At 35.2% G+C, this 23,560-nt stretch overlaps 1 long non-coding RNA gene across 13 annotated transcripts in view; it reads right to left on the bottom strand.

The window, feature by feature from the left end:
- The window catches only part of LOC144291523 (uncharacterized), a 777,143-nt gene that overhangs the window by 269,234 nt on the left and 484,349 nt on the right, over positions 1 to 23,560 (bottom strand). For 9 of the 13 annotated variants that reach the window (XR_013358835.1, XR_013358837.1, XR_013358831.1 and 6 more), the window contains 2 exons: positions 3,551 to 3,662; positions 1,324 to 3,056 (listed from right to left, as the gene is read on the bottom strand). The exons of 1 other annotated variant lie outside the window; for it this stretch is intronic. This is a non-coding gene — a long non-coding RNA (uncharacterized LOC144291523). Of the gene's footprint in view, positions 1 to 1,323; positions 3,057 to 3,550; positions 3,663 to 23,560 lie in introns of those variants that run through there. 3 more of the 13 variants (XR_013358836.1, XR_013358834.1, XR_013358832.1) reach the window with 1 other exon arrangement.

Genomic DNA, 23,560 nt, shown 5'->3' with positions numbered 1-23,560 from the left:
AAAATGGATTCATATTGGATTTGGCTACCACTCTCATACAAAAATCTTCAGTTTTTGTTGACAATTTAGAGTCTATCATTCAAAACAAACTAAAACAAAGAACCAAAATGCTATGATATGGGTTTTTTTGTTATCAGTATAAAATAGAAGCACATAAAACTTCTTCCCCCAAAAATTGCTTCTTACATTGATACATTGGTTGAAAAATATCAGAGCAAAAGAACCAGGTAACCTTATGATAATGTTTCTACTGATTATAAAGTTGGTAGTAGTTTAGAAAGAGAGGTTAACTGGAGAAACTAGACTTGAGGAAATGAACTTTTGTTATAGCTTTAGATATTTTGCCAAAAATAATATAATGACTTTTTTCCCCCAAGAAAATGGCAAAAAAAAAATTTTCTAGCTATTCTTTGTATTGCATTTACTATTTTTCAAAGATTTATTTATGTATTCATGAGAGAGAGAGAGAGAGAGGCAAGGACATAGGCAAAGAGAGAATCAGCCTCCTCGCAGGCAGCCTGAAGTGGGACTTGATCCCGGAACTCCAAGATCAGGCCCTTGAGCCAAAGGCAGACACACTCAACCACCGAGCCTCCCATTATTTCTTTACTATTGATCATTCTGTCATTTTATGGGGGTAGTTTCTCAGCTACTTATAATTACCAAAAATTATTTACTCAACTAATTATTTTTCCTGGAATACATTTTCTTTAAAACATATATAATTAATTACTTGCCATGTTTTTTCTCCTCTGGGCTTCTGAAAAGAAAAGAGAAATTTGAATAATCCAAATATCCTCCAACTAGAGACTGGAAAAGTCTTTCTTCAAAATGGTATGCAAATGTCTTCATGGTCCTGTATTAATAGCAGCATTTTCTGATTTTTTTTCCTTAATGAGAAACTTAAATCCCCCAAAAAAATTCATCACAACTTAAAAACATAGGTAATAATTTATAATTATTATAAATTACCTACTTAAAATCATCTCATATGTTCCAGTATCTTGTCATTGAAAGAAAAATAAAACATATAAAAAATAGCATTGCCAGAAAAAAAAAATAGAATAATAGAACAGATCCTGGGATTACCAGAAGGCAACATTTAGGAAAATAATGTTTTCCAGACAGAACAGTAGCCTACTGCAATTTGGAAAAGAGGAAAGAAAGGAAAAGCACTTGTAATATATGGCAGTATGTATAAAAACATGAAGAACTGTATCATGTTGGATGTTGTTCTGGTTAGTTATTGTTATAACAACAAATGATTCCAAAATTTAGAGACTAAAAACAATGAAAATTATTTTATTTCCACTCATGGTTTCTGTTGGACAGGTTTGGCTGCAATCTCTGGCTCGGGGTCTCTCACATAGTAGCTGTCAGATGGCAGCTGGAGCTGGGACAGTAGAGAGGAATGTAGAGGAACAGGGTCTTCCCAGGCACCTCTTTTTCCTCCAGAGTTCTCCGGACTTCTCCATTCAGTCTCTGTGGGGGCTGGTTGGGACTTTTTCACATTCCAATCCTCAGAACCATCAGACTCCTCACACGACAAATCAGGGCTCTACTGCAAGTATCTTGTGAACAATGTGGTAGATGCATGCTTTTTTATGACTTGCATTCAGAATTCATCTCACATCATTCTCTCTATACTATAGTCCTGGAAATAGTCATAAAAACCCACTGAGTCCTGACTGTCAACTTCACACTGTAGAAGAGCATGTAGGATGGCAGTTATACCATAAGAAGAGCATGTGGTATGGCAAGTTATCTTTGGAAAATACAACTTTATTAAAAATTTGTTCATTTTTTTGTTTTATTAAAAACTGATGTCAATTTATAAAAGGTTTTACTTTGATCTAAAAGTAATCCAATGAGAAATTCTAAAAACCCCAGCAGAAAACAATATGTCAAAGAACCACAAATGTCATGATGAACTTTATATTTCAAAAGTCAAGAATACTGACAGACTTCCTGGGCATTAGCATGCCTTGACTAGTAGTTTCATATTTTTGTTTGGTGTTCCCCTTTCAAAAATTACAATATCCACCAATTGTTGCAGAAACTGTGCATTATAGTTCCAAGACAAATTGTTACACACATCCTCATTCAGTCTTCATTGCTTCCTTCTGAAGTAAGTAACGTACCAATGTTTATAAAATAAGTAAAGGGAGGAGGAGCAGGTAATTGTGAGTGCCTAAAGGCACAAAGTTGGAAAATGGCAGAAATTGGATTAAAATTTAGATAGTTCTGACTTTAAAGAATAACTCCTAGTTCCAGGGTTACCAAAATGTGATATGGAGAAATTATTTTAGGTGGCACATAGACACATACTCTAAGACTTTGACTCAGAGAACCAGAAAATGATTTGTGTTTTACTTCTCTTTATATTCTTCTGTATTAGTCAAGGAAGGAGCCATGGCATGAAAATACCTGCCTTACATACCTCTCTAATACATGATAACTTCCCTTTCTGGGAAAGAAATAGAAGACCTCACACTAGAATTTTTGGTAGGGAACAGGATCTATAAAAATGTTTTTATTTATTTCGTTTTATTATATTTATTTTTGGGTATATTAGTGGGTATTGGAATTAGTCTTCTTTTTGCCAAGAAAGCATGCATTACAATTTTCAGGTCTCAAACAAGTTAACCTAAAGGAAACTACTAAGTAAATGGTAATGAAGGTGGTATGTGCACATGTGAAATGATTGGAGAAGAAGGATTCACCCGACTGCAGTTCAGGCTATCCTACTGCCTTACATACAGGGCGAGGAGGGAAGTAACTATCAGAAAAGAGCCTTAAAGAATCTCCAAACATTCACATTTTCTGTCAAAAGTCATTTTATAGACCCTCTACCCTAGATTTTGTACACTTAATTGTTTCCCATTGTCTTCCCTCTTTAACAATGACAAATGCAACATCTACCCTGCAGCCAGGAGACAGATGGATGGAATCTTCTTGGACTGCTATAGTCCTCATGAGTAGTAGTCTCCGGAAGGAATGCCAGGAAATACGGAAATCAAGTACCATGCATACACTTTTCTCATTTGGCAAGCTCCCTGAAGTCAGAGACCATCACCAATTTAGCAGTCATGGAATTAGGAGGAAAAAGAGGGAGAGAAAAAAATGTGATCATTCCTATGATGACTATTTTATAAAATAATAATAGTAATCATGCATTTAAAAAAAAACAAATAATTCCTATCATTCACTTGCCAAGGAAACAGTTGGCTTGTTTAAAGTCCTGGCCATCCTTTCCTGTAATTATTACTTTCACTTGTACCTTTAGAAAATAGTTGCTTGATATATTAATTTTATGAATTACCAAGGATTATAGTAGTATATGTCTCAAAGCATCATATTTATTTTAAGAACATTGACATAAGAGTTAGTTCTTAATTGAAATAATCTCTAAGTTCCAAAAATGTGAACATCAATTTTGGATGTTCACAACCATAACATGCCCCCAAGCTTTCATAATTACCAATACTGTATGTGTGATCTGGTCCTTTTAGAGCCCCTCATATTTAGAATACAGGACGTTGGAAATTACCTGCCTGAGATGAAGGTCAGATTGACAATTTACTGAAGTATTTTTTTGTTGTTGATACATTACAAAGTTAAGCACTGGATCTTAAGTTTGGTGGAAATTCTTCCAATTTCACCTTAAAACAATAATAATGAAAAAATAGATAGTTATTACAAAAATATAAATCACGTACTTATCTATAAATTTTGTGGATAGTTCTAAGCAAAAGTTCTTCACTATTTGAGTTCACATTGAGCATATTTATACTCTCTACCCTATCTCACTCCTATAGCAGAAAATATATGAGATGCCAAACATCTAATATGAAAGGAATTTAAATATTCTAAAAATACAAATGTACAAAATACACTATACATATTTCACGTAGAGCATTTATAGAACACTGTTCATCGCAAAATGTTTACAGGTTATTATTATAAGACAGTCCTTAATATATAGAACATAGGTGGTCAATAAATTATTTTCCTAAGCCTTGTGAATGACGTAAAGAAAATCCACCGTGAAAGACCAGATGGCTCGGCAGATTGGCAATTTATGAGCTAACTTTAATCTCTCACTGGACAAAATGACTAAAGGTCATTGTCATCTGCCATCTGCCATGTGGCATGTGAATAATGAAGTGGTGGGCTTAGTCTTGTTACCATAGACAGGTGCCTACCATAGAAGAAATGAGCCTCATTCCAATTGGAAATAATTTATTTACATCTCCAAAGAAAAACTTTTGATAAATGGTGAAAGCTGTGTCTCTTGACCAAAGTGGAAAAAATCTCCAGGTTCAACTTAATAGAAAGTGAGGGACCAACAAAAGTGATTCTAAACTTTATATTTCAAAAGAGGATATCTATTTCCCCACATATTTTCATGACATTAAGTCCATACATCTTCAGAACAGGAAGTTATGATTTACAACTTAAACTTTTAATTTGGTACAACATTTTGCAGAGTAATTATGTATAGGCACTAGATTTATATTCAGGAAACATGAGGTATTAATCTGTGTGGCATAATATATATTACTTTAATTTTTTAAAGATTATATTTATTTATTCATGAGAGACACAGAGAGAGGCAGAGGCACAGGCAGAGGGAGAAGCAGGCTCCATGCAGGGAGCCCGATGTGGGACTCGATCCCAGGACTCCAGGATCATGCCCTGGGCCAAAGACAGGCGCTAAACTGCTGAGCCACCCAGGGATCCCTATTACTTTAAATTTTAAATTTTTATTTCAAATATACATGTATGTAAGTAATTGAGATTTTTAACTATGTATGATTAAGAAGAGGAAAAAAATGCATGCTTGAGAGACAATGAGTGAGAAGAAGAGAGAAAAAAAGAAGAGAAGAGATTTGATGGAAAATTTTCATAAACATAATCTTGTTACCCAAACTTGAAAAACCCAAGTATTTAAATGTATTTGCCAACATATGAGTTTTTAATGTTATAGTTAAAGATAATAACCCTAAATATCAACTATTGGAAAGAATCTTGCTAATATTTAAAAGAAAAACGTTGAGTAGAAAATTTGTGGTTAGGATTTCTCTGTCTGTTATTCATTTTTCCTTGAACCTAAAGTGATTAAAGTTTGCATGCACTGAGGCATCTTTGCTCCATGGATATCCTGCCAAAGTGGGTTCTGGTGATTCTGGAGAGGATCTTAGGGGATGCAGAATCATTGTACTTAAATAACTTTGAACTGCAGAGCTAAGAAATTATTTATTTTTAATCCTTCTGATTATATAATGGGGAAACTCAGTAGTATTCCTCTAAACGTGTGCTAATCTCCTCTTTTAACAGAACAACAACTAGGGTAATGTGACAGAAAGGGAGTGGGAAAATGGGAGAAATTGACTTAAGTAGGGTGGTCTTAATAAAAATGATGATTTGGATAATATAGGTATACCTTGCTCCGTTGTGCTTTACTTTATTGTACCCTGCAGATACTGTGTTTCTTAATAAGTTGAAGATTTGTGACAACCCTGCATCAACCAACTCTATCATTTCCAACAGCATTTGCTCACTTCATGTTGCTGTCACATTTTTGGAATTCTAGCAATATTTAAAACTAAAATATTATTATATTACATATTTTATTTCATTATTATAGTATAGTATTACATAGTTCAATAATATTATATATTATCATATTATATTCATTATTATTGCATCTGTGATTGGTGATTATAACTTAGTATAAAAGCTCAAATGATGGTTATCATTTTTTAGCAATAAGATATTTTTAAATGAAGGTATGGACACTAGTCTTTTTAAACATAATGCTATTATTGTACACTTAATAGACTACAATTTCTTGTAACTATACCTTTTATATTAACTGGGAAACCAAAAAATCCAATTGATTTGCTTTTCTGCAGTGATCTGGAACTGAACCCAGAGAATCTTTTTCAGGCCTTGAAGAACTTCATGGAAAATGAGTTTTATATATATTCAGATGGGTGCTAACAAATTTTTAATTGAAGGCAAATAAATTTATTTAGCATTTTGCCAGATAAAAACCAAATAAAATGAGGATTCTGTATACCAAAATTTGCAATCTAACAGGGTTATCAAGATACGTAAGTAGAAAAAAATCAGCATCTTAAAATAATGTCCAACCAGTTATACACATATACATTTACCCTTACAAATGCACAACTTAAGATTTTTAAAAAGTCAAAAGAAAAGTGATACAAAAGGCTAGTTATAGCACTGGAAGACAGAATAAGAAACTCTTCATGTACAGATCAGTTCTAAGTGGCAGAAACAAATCAACAAGGCAAGTATAATGAGAACATGTAGGACGTAATTACTCAAGGTACAGAAAAATAAAAGCATAATTTCTGTCCAGAAGTTTTATGTAAACCATTTGGATAGAAAAAGAAGAATTCAAATGGTATAATGTGTGAATTAAGCAAAGCAAAGTAGCTCTGATAGGTTGGTGCTTAGAATAGGTATTGCATATAGCCATTACATATACATTAATTTTAGATATTTATAAAAATAAACACACAGTGAGGTGATCTGATGATTCAAATTGTTTAGAGACATTTTCTCAATATATAAAGTCTGTAAAATATGCATTAAATACCTAATATCTAATTTTAGAAAATATAAATTAATGTCCTTTATAAAAACATATAAAAAGAAAAAGCCAGAGAAATCCTCTTTAGTAACTCAGTGTGCAAACGTAGCTCAGGTGATTAAAAGCCTCCAAGAGTCAGTAGTTACATATCTAAGATTGTCTTGAATTACTTCTATGTGATTATTTTAAGAAGATAAAAGTTGGAGAATGATATATAATGGAAAAGTGCATTGTTCTTGCCCAACCCTCAAAATATGACACTGAAAGATCATAATCAGTACCTGTTCTAAGACTATGTGCAGGGCTACTAAAAAGGAAGGAAAACAATAGCCTTAGGATCATTGAGCAAATATACCCAGTCATTCTCAGTGACTTCAGGAGTTTTCAAGGAAAATATGTTGTGTTTTTAAGAATAATAAGACATCATGGCTTAAACCATTAAGTATCTATAAACTATTTTTACCTATGAGTAGTAAAAGATAGAACTAAACCTATGTTTGAAATATTACAGTTTAATTGAATAGGGATAAAAATTAGGACATTGTAATTCTCAGTGGTTTATCTAAATGGGAATATTAAATCTATGGTTCAGATACCATTAAAAAAAAAAAGTCAGGAAATTAGACTTACTGAATATTCCCAGGGTGATATAGCCCATTTCTTTAAAAAAGTAAGCTCTAGTAGCTTTTATTCCTTGAAAACTATTATTTTCAAGAATTATTTTTACAAATACTAGGATTATCTTAGTTAAAAAAATAAACTGGTGAGGAAAGACTTTTTTTTTTAAGGATCTATGTACTTGAGAGAGAGAGTGCAGGGGGGCAGACAGAGGGAGAGGGAAAAAGAGTCTTAAGCAGACTCCTCACTCAGAGCCCAACACAAAGTTTCATCTCAGGACCCTGAGATCCCAACCTGAACCTAAGCCAAGAGTGGGGAGCTTAACCACCTGTGACACCAAAAGGAAGGGCTTTTTTGAAGGATGGATGAATAAAAACAACAATCATGACCCCAACCATGACAAACTTTTATAAGGCATTCAGGCACAACCAACTGCATTTGCAGCTGCTTTGCATTTGAAAAAAAACATTAAAAATATTTGCATATGCATGCATTTATTCAATAAATATCAAGTACCTCCTATGTGCCTGGCAGAGTTGTAGGGACTAAGAATCAAATGGTAAGAAGACAGCATCCCCTGCTATTATAGCAGTTATAGTGCTATTGTGGAGACAGATAGGAAATAAGCAACCAAGCAATTTCAGACTGTGACATACCTTCTCTGCATACAATTAAACATATTAAAACAGAATGATTGGGATAGGGAAAGAAGTACTTCCTGACTGGTGCAGAAAGCATTGTTGAGGACGTTAAGGGAAGAGAGTTATCAAAGAGAAATTCTGAGAAAAGAAAGTTCTGGGTTGAAAGAACCCAAGGGCCAAAGTGGGAGTTAGAGATGAGCCTGGAATGGTCAAGAAACTCTGAGTATTCCCACATGGTTGACGTGCAGTAAGCAGGCAAAGAATCTTAGGAGGCTGAAAAGATAGGCAGGTGCCAGATAATCCAGCTGTAGGCCTCACTGTGGAATTTAGATTTCATTCTACAAGCTCTAGGAAGTTGGGAAGAGACCCCTAATTGCCACCTATCTATGTACTTTACACTTCATAGTGAGAGAATGCACAACTACTCAAATGTTAAGGGGATAGATTTATCAGTCTCTCTGGCAGCTAAATAGAGCCATGAAATAAGTTTGCACAAATGGGATATAAGCAGCTGCATCAACTGGTAGTTCAAGCAACCTGCCTTAAAAAAATAGATGTTTCATGTCTCCTCCTTTTCTTCTCAGTTCCTTTTTTTCCTACTGGCTGGAATATAGATGTGATGACTAGAGCTGGAGAAGCCATCTTCGACCGTGATTGATCAATCTGAGATTTTGAAGTCACCCACTTTATGATAAGAAAGAACAAACGAGGGTTCTGAGGGCTTTGTGAGAGCAGTTATGATTCAGCTTGAACCCCCTTACCTTTCTACTACTGCCTGAGATAAAAACTAAATTCGCTCTTATTTAGCCTACGGATATCATGAGGCTTTTTTACTCACACACAAATCTAATCTTAAGTGATTTTTCTTTGAAGTGTATGATTTCTATGTCTGCCAGCATAGTAAAATGTCATAGTTTGAATGAAGCCTTAAGTCAATAATGATATGTCTCCAAGTATCTCTTACAAGTTAGGTGCTGTTCCACTTTATTTGTGACTTGGCAAAAATGACAGAATAGTGTTTTATCAACACACATTTAGGGGAACAAATGGATTGATGTTGAAAGATAAGAGAAAGAGAGGGTGTCTTTGGATTCTGTGGTACTGTTGGCAGTTCTTGTTGTTGCTGACCGATGCTTCCAAGTGAATGAAAATGCTTCCTTCAAAGGACAGTGGAAGCAAAGTATGTGTGATTGTTTCTTGGGAGAACAAGACACTCTACTATCGTCTTAAATATTATTAAGCTGGAGGGCGAGAACAACCCAAAAGGATGGGACACCTGGGTGGCTCAGCGGTTGAGCATCTGTCTTTGGCTCAGGGTGTGATCCGGGAGTCCTGGGATCGAGTCCTACATCGGGCTTCTGCATGGAGCCTACTTTTCCCTCTACCTCTGTGTGTGTGTGTGTGTGTGTGTGTGTGTGTTTCTCATGAATAAATAAATAACATCTTTACAAAAAAAAAAAAAAAAAAAAAGGAACCCAACAGGAAGAATAATCGGTGTGGCCTGAATCACTGCTTGCTCAGATCTTAATGTTTTTATTATTAAGGAGCAAATGAAAGGAAAAATAGAATCACTCAAAATGTCAGAGGAATTATAATTAGACTTTTTCAGTGAGGACATTTCTGGGGAACTTTGAAAGTGCTTTACTAAAGAGTAAGATCTAAATCCTGCCAGGAGAGCACCTAGAACAAGTTACAATGCTGTCAGTGAAGTCAGGCCTCTCCTGCTTATTGCTTCTCTTCCTTTCCATGATCTAAATCTGGAGGATCCAAAGGTAGTTGACGATAGGAAGAGAAGAAGAAGTAGAGCCACAGAAGGCAAGACAGCAAAGACTCCTTCCAGGTCCCATGCTGCTGCTTGTCGCATGAAGCAAACCCCAGGATGAGAGAGAGAAGAGGCTTTTCAAAAATACTGTTTTGAGTTTTTACTGGCTATTTTGATAACTACACTTAAGAATTCTTATGATTAAAACTGACATTCTCTCATCTAAATGTGACCAAAAAATATGAAACCTAATTTAAAACTGATTCAAGGTATAGGATGGATCTAACTTGAAGAAGAATTTAAAGAACCAGGTACCTTGGTATTTGCTGTGTGTGTGCTGGGAGAGAGGATGTCTATGTATCCACATGTTTGGAAAGGGGACAGAACTGTTTTTTTGGGATTTTCTTCACTTGTATCTTATTGACTTCTGCTCTTTCAACATATAAATAATCTAATTTTTAAAAGCACATGTTGAGGGATGCCTGGGTGGTTCAGTTTTTGAGCATCTGCCTTTGACTCAGGCCATGATCCTGGAGTTCCAGGATCTAGTCCCTCATCTGGCTCTCTGAAAAGAGACTGATTTCTCCCTCTGCCTATATCTCTGCCTCTCTCTGTATGTCTCTCATGAACAAATAAATAAAATCTTTAAAAGAAATAAACATAAAATAGATAAAATAAAAGCACATGCTGACTGCTTGGACTATAGGGTTCCATCAGTAAGAGCTTCAAGACAATTTCTAGTAGTCCATGGGAGTGACCAAGGCAGTCTGAACTTTAGAGAAGGCAGGTCAAGACGGAGGGAAGTAAATTAATTCAGTGCATGTTTTAGAGGTGGTACCCAAAAGATTTTTGGGTACAAAGTCTTCACAGTAGCCTGTCTCACCAACTCTGACAGTTTCCCTTAGGGAGATATGCTAACCACTCACCCCCTTTTCCATATTTTTTCAGTCATTTTAACATAGACAGGAACTGCATATTTACTATTCTATTATACTTAATTCCTGTGGATCTTAGTACTTTGTCATACACCTTTTCCAAAGTGATTCTTGGACATGAATTTCTTATCATACAAATAGTAATAAATAAGTTTTCTTTTGGATGGTTTTGAGAAACACTTTCTTAATATTTAAGAAAATCAGTTCATAGATGAACATGAACAGTGGAATAAAAAATTCTGTATATATATATCATATATTATATATATATTGCCTATATGCATTATCATACAGAGAAAATTATAAATGAATAAAATGCAAAAACAAAAAATCTTCATAATTTAACTACAGTGCAGGTTACATGGAACAAAGTTATTTTTGAAGAAAATTGTTGCCCAGAATTTAAAAAGCCTTTTTGTTTTCACAATGTTATTCTTAAAAACAGTATCTGAATATAAAACTATATTCCGAAATCTATTATAAAAACAAAAACAAAAACCTGACCCATCAAAAAGCTGGGAAGTAAGATACAGGAAAACTTCCCACTCTATTCTAAAATAACAAAACACCCAAATTATTTCTTTTAAATAATAGTCAAAATCGTTGAATAATCTTTTTCATAAAATATGCAAAGCTGTTCAACATTTTATTTTTCATCTCAAGGACATGTGAGCCAACTGTTATGTATGATGTATCTTATAGGGATTTTGAGACTAGCATGACTTATGTTCATAATATTTGGATGGTTTGTATTTTTCTTGGACTTATCTACACATTTGTGTCAGTGGCAGTAAGGGAAAGGGTGAAAAAAGAATTTGATCCTCATTCTTTAATGTTTAAAGTTATAACCATTCTGGTTCTTTGCTTTCCTGTTGCAGGACAGAATGTCTATTTTTTTCATTGAGTGAACTAGGTGTATCTACAACTCTAACAATGTCAGCCTAATGTGAAGGGCATACACCTAACAGCAGACCAGGGCACAGAGAACATGCTGCTTTTGACTGACAATGGCAAGAAGCTAACAAACTATCCTTTTGTCTAGACACTCTCTTCCTCCCAAACTTCAGAATAAACAAATTCAAGACGTGCAGCTGCACTGGCGCTACATACAGACAAGATGGTAAACACAATCAGACTTTCTCCCTGTCAGAGTAGGCACAAATACCGAAAAACACGTTTCCTATGCTGTGCATACCACATTTCATCTGCCAAAGGAAAGACCCAAAGAACAATGTGCTCATGCCTCTGTGTGTTATGTGGACACATGCCACATATTTCTACAGGATTATATTCTCTCCCATTCATCATAGATGCACTCACCACAGTTACATTGTTTTAATTCACCAATATTAAACCAAGAGCCTGCTTAGAATCAAGATTGCTTTTATATTTTTCTGACATCATTCCTTTTGGGATGAAAGAATAAGCAAATTGAATTGGACAGAACAAAATTCCACCTGTCTTTGTAGAATATATGTATTTTCTCTCTGTGTATAGATAGATATTGATATAGATAGATACAGATAGATTATATATCATTGTATATATACACATACATACACACATATAACAAATCTGGGAATATGGCAAACTGAAATATTATACTCTAATTTTTCATTCCATTGTTAATGTAAACATATTTACTTATACTTTTCAGCAGTATTGCCCACAATCTTAGGAAATACATCTCGCTGGTATAAGACTAACTAGGGATAACAGCACATGGTCATTTTGCATAAGTGATTCCAAGTTAATTTTATTTTTTTAAAGACATTATTCACTTATTAGAGAGAGAGAGAGAGAGAAAGAATGAGTGGTGTGGAGGGGCAAAGGGAGAGAGAGAGAAGTAGACTCCCCACTGAGCAGGGAGCCCAATGTGGGGCTTGATCCCAGGGATGCAGAGATCATGATCTGAGCTGAAGGCAGGTGCTTAACTAGCTGAGCCACCCAGATGCCTCAGTGTTTCCAATTTTAAACACAAATTTTATGAATGGAGGAATTTAATTTGAAGTGCACATACACACACCATAGAGGTTTCTAATATGTAATCTCTAGTATTTTATGTTTCACCACATATTTTATTAATATATTTAATATATTTTAATAATCGGATGTATACATTTGATTATTGAGATGATGCTTTTTGTTCCCCATGTCACATACTCTTCGAGCCACCTTGTAATTCAACTCTGCAGGAGCAGTGGACAATTCTGAATGTGTGAACAGTACCTCATCACCAGCATGCTCTGTGGCTCCCTGCTTTTCTGCACTGGGGCCTTCTGGGAAGATAAAGCACATTCATCCTTCCAGTGGCTCCAACCCAAGAAGGCAGTGTGACAGATGAATTTAACACCTCTGAGGACAATTTTCAATTTTTGAGAGATGATGGAAGTCAGTATGGACGAGGCAGAAAAACATTTTGTATATTTCTCAGTAAGTTCCCACAGAGTCAAGCACTTGTGTGTTACTCATAAAGTGACTCTGACAACAAATCTTTCATTTGGCTTTTCTTCTTCCTTGTCTCACTCCCCCAATTCCCTCACCTACTTCTCTGATCAACTTTCAAGACAGTACACATTTACTCAAGTCATCTAACTCTTTCCATTTGTGAATCCCAAACTAGGACAGTCATCAGTGAGAGAATATGCTACACAGAGCAGGGTAAAATATACATCTCATAATAATCCACTTAATTTTGTATCAGTAAATTGTGGTATGTATCATTAATGCACATTAGCCCTTTGAGACTCTTAAATAGCACTTGAGAATCTTTTTTTTTTTTTCCCATATCATCCATTTTATGGCACTTGAGAATCTAAAAAAATATATAGACCCTCTGCAGAGAAAATTTATCAGGAAGTCCCAAGAATATTCTATAAATATCAAATTGAGAACTTCTGCACTAAAACAACTTTATAATTTTTTATATGTTAATTGTTATTTGTTTATTACTGTCTGCTACGTTTTGCACTGTGTAGGCAAATTCCTGAACAAAATGTCAAGAACCACATTTTTTGGCAAACACTGATATAAAGATGACATTATGTTGTCCTTTGTGGGAAAGGCCACAAAGATAGTCTCTCTTTCCCTATATCTTCCATATCCCCCATCTATTGGCAAAGTGAATACTCTCCCCCAAAGGCTAACACCTGAGAATCAGCACAGGAGGCCCCTCCCCCAGCAGACCAGCTAGACCGACAGGGGAAAAACAAATTATTGACCAAGCAGCACTGGAAAGTTCCAGGGGAAGTCGAGGGATTTACAGTATACAAAATCAGAGGATAATCCCCTTGGTTTTTTTTTTTTGTTTTTTTTTGTTTGCTTCCCCCCCACTTTTTTTAACTCTTCTCTTCTCTTTTTTTTTTCTTTTTCTTTTCTTCTTTCTCTTCTCTCTTTTTCTCCTTTTCCCAATACAACTTGTTTTTGGCCACTCTGCACTGAGCAAAATGACTAGAAGGAAAAACTCACCTCAAAACAAAGAATCAGAAACAGTCCTCTCTCCCACAGAGTTACAAAATCTGGATTACAATTCAATGTCAGAAAGCCAATTCAGAAGCACTATTATAAAGCAACTGGTGGCTCTAGAAAAAAGCATAAAGGACTCAAAAGACTTCATGACTGCAGAATTTAGATCTAATCAGGCTGAAATTAAAAATCAATTAAATGAGATGCAATCCAAACTAGACATCCTAACGATGAAGGTTAATGAGGTGGAAGAATGAGTGAGTGACATAGAAGACAAATTGATGGCAAAGAGGGAAACTGAGGAAAAAAGAGACAAACAAAAGATCATGAGGATAGATAAGGGAAATAAATGACAGCCTGAGGAAAAAAAATCTACATTTAATTGGGGTTCCCGAGGGCACCGAAAGGGACAGAGGTCCAGAATATGTATTTGAACAAACCCTAGCTAAAAACTTTCCTAATCTGGGAAGGGAAACAGGCATTCAGATCCAGGAAATAGAGAGATCCCCCCCTAAAATCAATAAAAACTGTTCAACACCGTGACATTTAATAGTGAAGCTTGCAAATTCCAAAGATAAAGAGAAGATCCTTAAAGCAGCAAGAGACAAAAGATCCCTAACTTATACGGGGAAAAATATCAGATTAACAGCAGACCTCTCCACAGAGACCTGGCAGGCCAGAAAGGGCTGGCAGGATATATTCAGGGTCCTAAATGAGAAGAACATGCAGCCAAGAATACTTTATCCAGCAAGGCTCTCATTCAGAATAGAAGGAGAGATAAAGAGCTTCCAAGACAGGCAGGAACTGAAAGAATATGTGACCTCCAAACCAGCTCTGCAAGAAATTTTAAGGGGGACTCTTAAAATTCCTCTTTAAGAGGAAGTCATATGGAAAAATCCACAAAAACAGGGACTGAATAGGTATCATGATGACACTAAATTCATATCTTTCAATAGTAACTCTGAACGTGAACAGGCTTAATGACCCCATCAAAAGGCGCAGGGTTTCAGACTGGATAAAAAAGCAGGACCCATCTATTTGCTGTCTACAGGAGACTCATTTTAGACAGAAGGACACCTACAGCCTGAAAATAAAAGGTTGGAGAACCATGTACCATTCAAATGGTCCTCAAGAGAAAGCAGGGGTAGCCATCCTTATATCAGATAAACTAAAGTTTATCCCAAAGACTAGTGAGAGATGAAGAGGGACACTATATCATAATTAAAGGATCTATCCAACAAGAGGACTTAACAATCATCAATATATATGCCCCGAATGTGGGAGCTGCCAAATATATCAATCAATTAATAACCAAAGTTAAGACATACTTACATAATAATACACTTATACTTGGTGACTTCAATGTAGCACTTCCTATACTCAATAGGTCTTCTAAGCACAACATCTCCAAAGAAACAAGAGCTTTAAATGATACACTGGACCAGATGGATTTCACAGAAATCTACAGAACTTTATATCCAAACGCAACTGAATACACATTCTTCTCAAGTGCACATGGAACTTTCTCCAAAATAGACCACATACTGGGTCACAAATCAGGTCTTAACTGGTACCAAAAGATTGGGATCGTCCCCTGCATATTCTCAGACCATAATGCCTTGAAATTAGAACTAAATCACAAGAAGTTTGGAAGGATTTCAAACACGTGGGGGCTGAGGACCATTCTGCTAAAAGATGAAAGGGTCAACCAGGAAATTAGGGAAGAATTAAAAAGATTCATGGAAACTAATGAGAATGAAGAAGCAACCATTCAAAATCTTTGGGATGCAGCAAAAGCAGTCCTAAGGGGGAAATACATCGCAATACAAGCATCCATTCAAAAACTGGAAAGAACTCAAATACAAAAGCTAACCTTACACATAAAGGAGCTGGAGAAAAAACAGCAAATAGATCCTACACCCAGCAGAAGAGACTTAATAAAGATTCGAGCAGAACTCAATGAAATCGAGACCAGAAGAACCGTGGAACAGATCAACAAAACCAGGAGTTGGTTCTTTGAAAGAATTAATAAAATAGATAAACCATTAGCAGGCCTTATTAAAAAGAAGAGAGAGAAGACTCAAATTAATAAAATCATGAATGAGAAAGGAGAGATCACTACCAACACCAAGGAAATACAAACGATTTTAAAAACATATTATGAACAGCTATACGCCAATAAATTAGGCAATCTAGAAGAAATGGACACATTCCTGGAAAGCCACAAACTACCAAAACTGGAACAGGAAGAAATAGAAAACCTGAACAGGCCAATAACCAGGGAGGAAATTGAAGCAGTCATCAAAAACCTCCCAAGACACAAGAGTCCAGGGCCAGATGGCTTCCCAGGGGAATTCTATCAAACGTTTAAAGAAGAAACCATACCTATTCTCCTAAAGCTGTTTGGAAAGACAGAAAGGGATGGAGTACTTCCAAATTCGTTCTTTGAGGCCAGCATCACCTTAATTCCAAAACCAGACAAAGACCCCACCAAAAAGGAGAATTATACACCAATATCTCTGATGATCATGGATGCAAAAATTCTCAACAAGATACTGGCCAATAGGATACAACAATACATTAAGAAGACTATCCATCTTCATAACTATCTTTAAAAGACAGTTTGATACAGTATCTTCTAGGATTGCAATGCCCATCAGTGAGTAGAAAAGAGAGTTAATGAAAAGTGTGCCTACCTAGGCATTAAAGTTCTGAGTCAAAACTTTCTTTTTTTTCTTTTTTTCATTTTCCTTTCCTTTCCTTTCCTTTTTTTTTTTTTTTTCCAAAGTCCTTTGTTAAGGTTGAGGAAAATAAAATAAGAGACTTCTGAACAAGGAGAATTCTGAACTGTCAAGGTATTGTTCTACAAAGAGCTTTTATTTTAACTATTACTAAAAAAGAACATCTTCCTCCTCAACCCTGCAGTTTGCTTATAACCAAGAATCATAAACCTAACTTCCGCTACCATATTTTAGTGAAAGAACAACATTGTTCTAAAAATTTTATTTGGTTCTTGGTAAAGACAAACACTATTTTCTCACAGTCAAATTGTGGAAATTCTAAAATATAATGGCTCTGTAACAGCCACAAGCCATTTGATGTGTCATCAAACTGAAATTGCAGAAATTAAGACACATGACAATGTTTGTCTTCCAAACATTTAGATTATACTGTTCCTAATATATTCCCATAAAATTCATATTGAGAACTTCTGGTCTCAATTATTTTTTATAATTTTTTAAAATAGGAATGCCTGGGTGGCTCAGTGGTTGAGTGTCAGCTCAGGGCGTGAACCCAGGATCCCACATCAGGCTTCCTGCATGGAGTCTGCTTCTCCTCCCTCTGCCTATCTAGGTCTCTGCCTCTCTCTGTGTCTCTCATGAATAAGTAAAGTCTTTAAAACAAAACCAAAATAATAATTTTTTAAAATAAAATTTTAGTTGTGTATTCTTGTTTGCTTCATTGTATGCTGTGCAGACAAATCCTACACGGTGTAAAATAAAATGCATGCAGGAAACACGTGGTGTGAGAAGCAGAAGTATTTGGTGTGAGAGGTTTGGGATTGTACAGGCTGAAGTTGACTGTTATTCCGAACTGAACAACCTAAGATTGGTAAAATGTGTTACTGAGAAGAGTAGGGATCCTCCAGAGGTTTCCATCCATGTGAGTAGAATGAAAGATGTCCCAAAAGGGAAGGAAAATTAAAATGGCAGAAAATCATTTTGAAGTCAGGCAGATCTGAAGGTAAAAGAAGCAAGGTTAAGAACCTAGAGCTATAAGGACCTTCATAAAGCACATTAAAAAGAAATTATCTTCCCAAATAATCATTTCCTTTAATTACATGAAACCCTTGATTAATGTCTGATGCAGCTGTAGAGCCAAATGTAAATTATTTTGATGAATAAAGAGATTAAATATTAGAAGGAAGCATGGTCTAAAATGAATCAAGGGATTAGCTTTCAGACAGAAGAATAGCCTGGGGATGCTTGGATGGCTCAGTAGTTGAGCGTCTGTCTTTGGCTCAGGGCACGATCCCGGGTCTGGAGATCGCATCCCACATTGGGCTCCCAGTGAGGAGCCTGCTTCTCCCTCTGTCTGTGTTTCTGCCTCTCTCTCTCTGAATAAATACATAAATAAAATTTTTAAAAAAGAAGAAGAAGAATAGCCTGTGCCACATTTTTTTTTGCCTCATTCCTCTCGGGAGAGATCACCATCCTATGCACAGACATGCCCAGGGGTTTTCGACATGATAATCATTGATATATTGCTTATAAGCAACACATTAGTTTACACCTAGAAGTCTTTTAATTGATGCAAAATATATTAACTTCACTTTTCATTCTTAACCTGAAGGAAACGTGGGAGAGTAAAAATGGGAATAAAATTGATACTGTAGCATGCTTAATTAAAATGTGGTCCCTTAGAAATCCATCAGATTTGAAATCCAAGGTCGGAGTAAAGGTTTATGCAGAAAGCATGAGAAATAGCATGGCCCCGATGGGTTGTAAGTGTGGGGAAGCACAGGGAAGGCACAGACTTGTGTTTTCCAATTTTGCTTTAGGTTCCTCTAACCCTTTGATTTTTAAATTTGAGATTTTGTGCATTATTGAAGGAATTTCCGTCTTCAGATTGCCAACTTTTAATTTTGTCATATCAGGATGTTAAAATCATTCAACCAATCAGTTAAACAATTGAATTAAGTAAATACTTAATAGATACCATCATTTCATTAAAAATAAGATTTTTAACCATTGCCACATTGATATGTGTGTATACATACAAAGTTAGTCTTTAAAATTTACCTTTAAGAATCATCATCCTCTTGTTTTCTGTATTTGTCACTGAGTAGATAAAGAGTATCACAGATCAACATCAGTCCTCTAACTGAAATTTAGAAATCATTACACGAGCTGAAGTTCTTTCTCAAATTACGAATGTAAATCATCTTTGGCAATTCAGCTTCTAGACATCAGGGATTACAAAAACTTGAACTCCGGATACGCCCTCCTCACTGAAGGAGAGTGAAGAGCGTGAACTCATGTTGCATTGAGTAGTTTGAATATTTAAGTCAAGTTGCTTCAAAGTTTTAAGGTCAGCAGGTGAAAAACAACTTAGGTAAGTTTGGAATAAGGAAAACTGTATATCACATTGTAAGTCCTTATTATGCAGGAATGAATAACAGTGAGGTGGGGAAGTACAGGTAGATATAGACTCAGAACAATTGACATTTTGAACACCAGCCAAAACTATTTTTCTTACAGAATTTTCTGTAAGAATTATCTCTAAGCACTCTGTAATTTTAAGAAATACTTTAATATATGTTCTTTCTATACTCATCTCTGAAGAGCTCATTTATCCATATATTTTAGCACATTTCTCTGATGCTTTTCTTTGGTTTCATGCCATGTGATTTCTGAAAAATAAAATCACCCAATAATGAGCTCATTTCATACATCTATAACTAAACTCTCTTCTATGAATAACAAATGGACCCTTCTTGTAGCAAATCTTGAACATAAGGGATATTGTTATGATAGGTTTCCTGTGGTTGTTTTATCCTCTGTACTCCATACATATCGTTTTTAAAGGATTCAAATTACTTTAAATAATAGAGGTATTGGCTGTTCATAAAGAAATCAAACACACTTAACTGCTATTTTCAAGTTTATTTTATTATTTTACAGCTCATATTTCTTTTTATCCAGAGTAACTCATGCCAAAAATTTCAAAAGCACTTTTGGCAGATATGTAAATACTTTGGGGAGCAAATATCCAATTAATAAATTTTGGCAGATAGTCTTTGGAGCAGCTTGAGAAAAGAAGGATATTTTAATATCCTTGACCAGTTCATTACTACTGACATAGTTCTGCCCACACATAGCAAACCCTCCAGGTTTTATTTCAGGGGAGTGGGACTCAGAAAATCAGGCCGCTACCAAAGCCTAAATGTTCGGATAACATGAAAGTGGTTTTCTTTCTTTCAACCATCCTACTTCTTTCTAAAAATAAATTAAATTAACTTTTTGTTCATTTACTTTCTTCTGTCTGAACATTGTTCTTATTTTTGGTCACATATTAGAGGATGAAAACTATTTCAGTTGCCGAGGTCTCACATCTGAGAGGCAGCCAAGGACAGGAACCCAACTGTTTGTTCTCAGAGTCCTTTCTCTTCCCAACCCTGCTCTTTGGTTTCATAAATCTGTTCAAAGCACAGACTGTTAGCTGCCTATGTGGTGACCTAATACAAACTATTTGTTTTTTAATTAAATGTATATCAATTACAGATCCAAAAAACCCTGTATTATTTAATCCACTAAACGCTACCTCTTCAACTTATTTCATTGCTTTGTAAATCATAAGCAGTGCTTTTCATTCACTAAATTTGAGTTCCTTCACAGATACAAATTATTGTAAGAAGTGAACTAAAAAGATAATAAAAAGAAGTTGAAGTCAAAAAAAAAAGCCATTGCTTTTTTCAGGAAAAAAAAAAAAAGCAATGGCTAATACTTGTAAGCTGAAACAAGATGACCCAGTCCAATTATTTCCTCTTGTGGAGGAAATGATGAGACCTGGAACAATTCCTGAAACGGAAAAGCCAAGACCTCACCTTTTCAGTGAAAGGAGTTAATGCCAAAGCTTAATTTACAAAGAGAGCCTCCATTATTGAAAATAACCTTTTAAAATTCAGTCTCTTAAAAAGCATACAGAACTTCTGTCAGAGGTGGCCACTTTATGGAAAGCATCTAACAGAATTTTAGTTTGCTATTTTTTGCCTTTTGCTGCATTAATAGCTTCTGAATGCTATATGCAGATGTCATTTTCCAATATTATGAGAACTAATTACTTTGAGTGTTCCTGGCTACCTCTAAGAGGAAGAGAGCATTGGACACTGTGAGAGTGAGTAGTGAGACTCTGCAGAAGCCCCATGTGCTTGTGTCTTCAGCAGACCATCAAATCTGAGCAGCCTTCCGGTCATCTGACTATTTCACTAAGACTACAGAAGCCCCTCCTCATTAAACCTTGATCCTTTAAACCATAATGAGTGTATGTGGGGACAGTACACGGGCAAAACTCTTCTCTCTAGAATCCACTGTGGTAATGGAATTTTGACTTGTTTCTGCCTAATTTACAACCACATCTAAAACATCACTTGTATATTTTAGGTTCTACTGCTCCATCCGTTGTAAGATGTTTCCTGAGGCTGTGGAAATGCATATATATACAACATGCACACACATGCGCATATACATCCATGCACGTCTCTATCACACACAGTATGTTTATAAAGTACATTTTTGTTTGTATGTGTTTATATACATAGCTATACACATTTCATCAGTCAAATAATTTCATGTTCTGAGATTGTAATCATTACTGAGTAAGGATCTTATTTAATCATTCTTAAGTTAAACAAATATGGAGATCCTACTTTGTATCAGTCCCTTTTTTAAGCAGCTTTATTAAAGGCTCATTCACATTTCCTAAAATTCACCTATTTTAAGGGTAAAATTAAATTATTTCTAATAAGTTTACAGAGTGTGCCAAAATCATCACAGTCCAGTTTTTGAACATTTTCATCCCCCAAACATCTCTTCTGCCCATCTGTAGTCCACCTCCAGCCTTAGGCAACTTCTATCCAACTTGCTGTCTCTTTTTTGAACATTTTATATAAATGGAATTGTACATATGGTATCTTTTACACCTGGCTTCTTAGCATAGTTTTTCTAGGTTGATCCATGTGGTAATAAGAATCAATAATGCACTCCTTCCTATTGCTAAATCGTATTCCACTTTATATTCATAAAGTATATTATACTTTTATATTATACTTTTATATTATACTTTTATATTATATTATTATTCATAGTATATTTTATTTATATATTTACTAGCTGATTGACATTTGGGTTGGTTCCAACCTGGGGCTCTTACGGATGATGATGCTATGAACATTAATATACATGTCTTTATGTAGACATATGTTTTTATTTCACTTACATATATACCTAGAAATAAAATTGCTGGGTCATATGGTAAATCTAACATTTTAAGAAACTGTCAAACAATTTTCCAAAATCATTGTACCATTTTACATTTCCACCAGAAATGTATGAGAATTTCAATTTTACCACATCCCACCAACGCTTGCTTTTTACATCATCATGATTATAGCCATCCTACTTAGTGTGAAGCAGTACTTTGTGATTTCGAAATGCATTTCCCTAATGATTAATTTTGAAATGCAATTCCCTAATGTTGAGCATCTGTTCGTGTGCTTATTAGCCATTCATTTATCTTCTTTAGTTAAATGTCTATTCAAATCTCAGCCACTGTTTTACATTAAGGGATATAATACAGAATAAAACAAATGCCCCATCCTCACAAAGCTCACATTCTAATAGTAGAGAAACAGACAACAAAAGCATATTACTATGTCAAATGGTGTGGTGTTATGTGTTATGCAGAAAGGGAAAGCAATGTAATGTACATTAGAGCATCCCAGATTGGGTGTGTGATAACTTAAATAAGATTTACATGGAAATTCTCAGTGATAAGTAAATTGCATAAGGACCCTGAAGAAAGTGAGAAACGGATCCATATATATTTATGGTGGATAGATGTGCTTGTTTTCCCATTTGCATTAAAACAGGTAGTATCATGAGCAACTATTTAACCTAGAGATCAATATCACTTTCAATCCTCCTGCCAACTATACTGTTATTTAAAGGATCACTTGAGGGGTGACTGGCTGGCTCAGGTACGAGAGCATGAGACTCTTGATCTCCAGGTTGTGAGTTCATGCCCACATTAAGCATAAAGATTACTTTAAAAAAAAAAAAAGGATAGCTTGAGCTATTGATAGAAACACCACCATTATTCTGAGCTTGGATTTTTAGTGCTTTTTAGAATCACTTCAGCAACCGCACATAGCAAATTATTGTAATATTTATGTAATCTATATTACATTGTTAATGAAGTGACTGAATTTTCTCAAGTTATTGCCACCGTGTGTGCATTGCTTTTTAATTCTGTGTCATGGAAATATGATAGCTTACATTCCATTAGATAGTAATCCATTTCTTATACTATTAGAAAGTGATCTCTTCTCACTAAAACAGCTACAAACTACTCACATAATACCCACCACAGTGTCATGATGAAAGGGATCTTGGATAACCCAGAGGATGCATACATAGAGGTTCTATTTAGATATTAGAGCACCACACCAATTTTGTTGTTTATTAAAAACATATCAAGTTTATTAAAAATCTATCAATTTTCAGGGCATACTAAGGAACACATATTGTTCTGTGATAAAAGTTCAGAATTAGAATTACACTTAGAATAAGACATATGCCAAAAAATTCATGTAAGGTTAATAAGAAGACACTAGACATTCCAGCACTGCAGAAGCAACATGTGTCCTACATAGGAGACTAAACTCTGGGCCAAAGATCTACTCCATTATCTGCACCCAGAAAGGGTTAAGCAGTATTGGCAGTTTGGCATTTAA

The sequence above is a fragment of the Canis aureus genome, chromosome 20 (assembly GCF_053574225.1).
Source record: "Canis aureus isolate CA01 chromosome 20, VMU_Caureus_v.1.0, whole genome shotgun sequence".
NCBI classification, from domain to species: Eukaryota; Metazoa; Chordata; class Mammalia; order Carnivora; family Canidae; genus Canis; species Canis aureus.
Note: the sequence above shows the minus strand (reverse complement) of the source record. Positions and strands in the feature narration are given on the sequence as shown.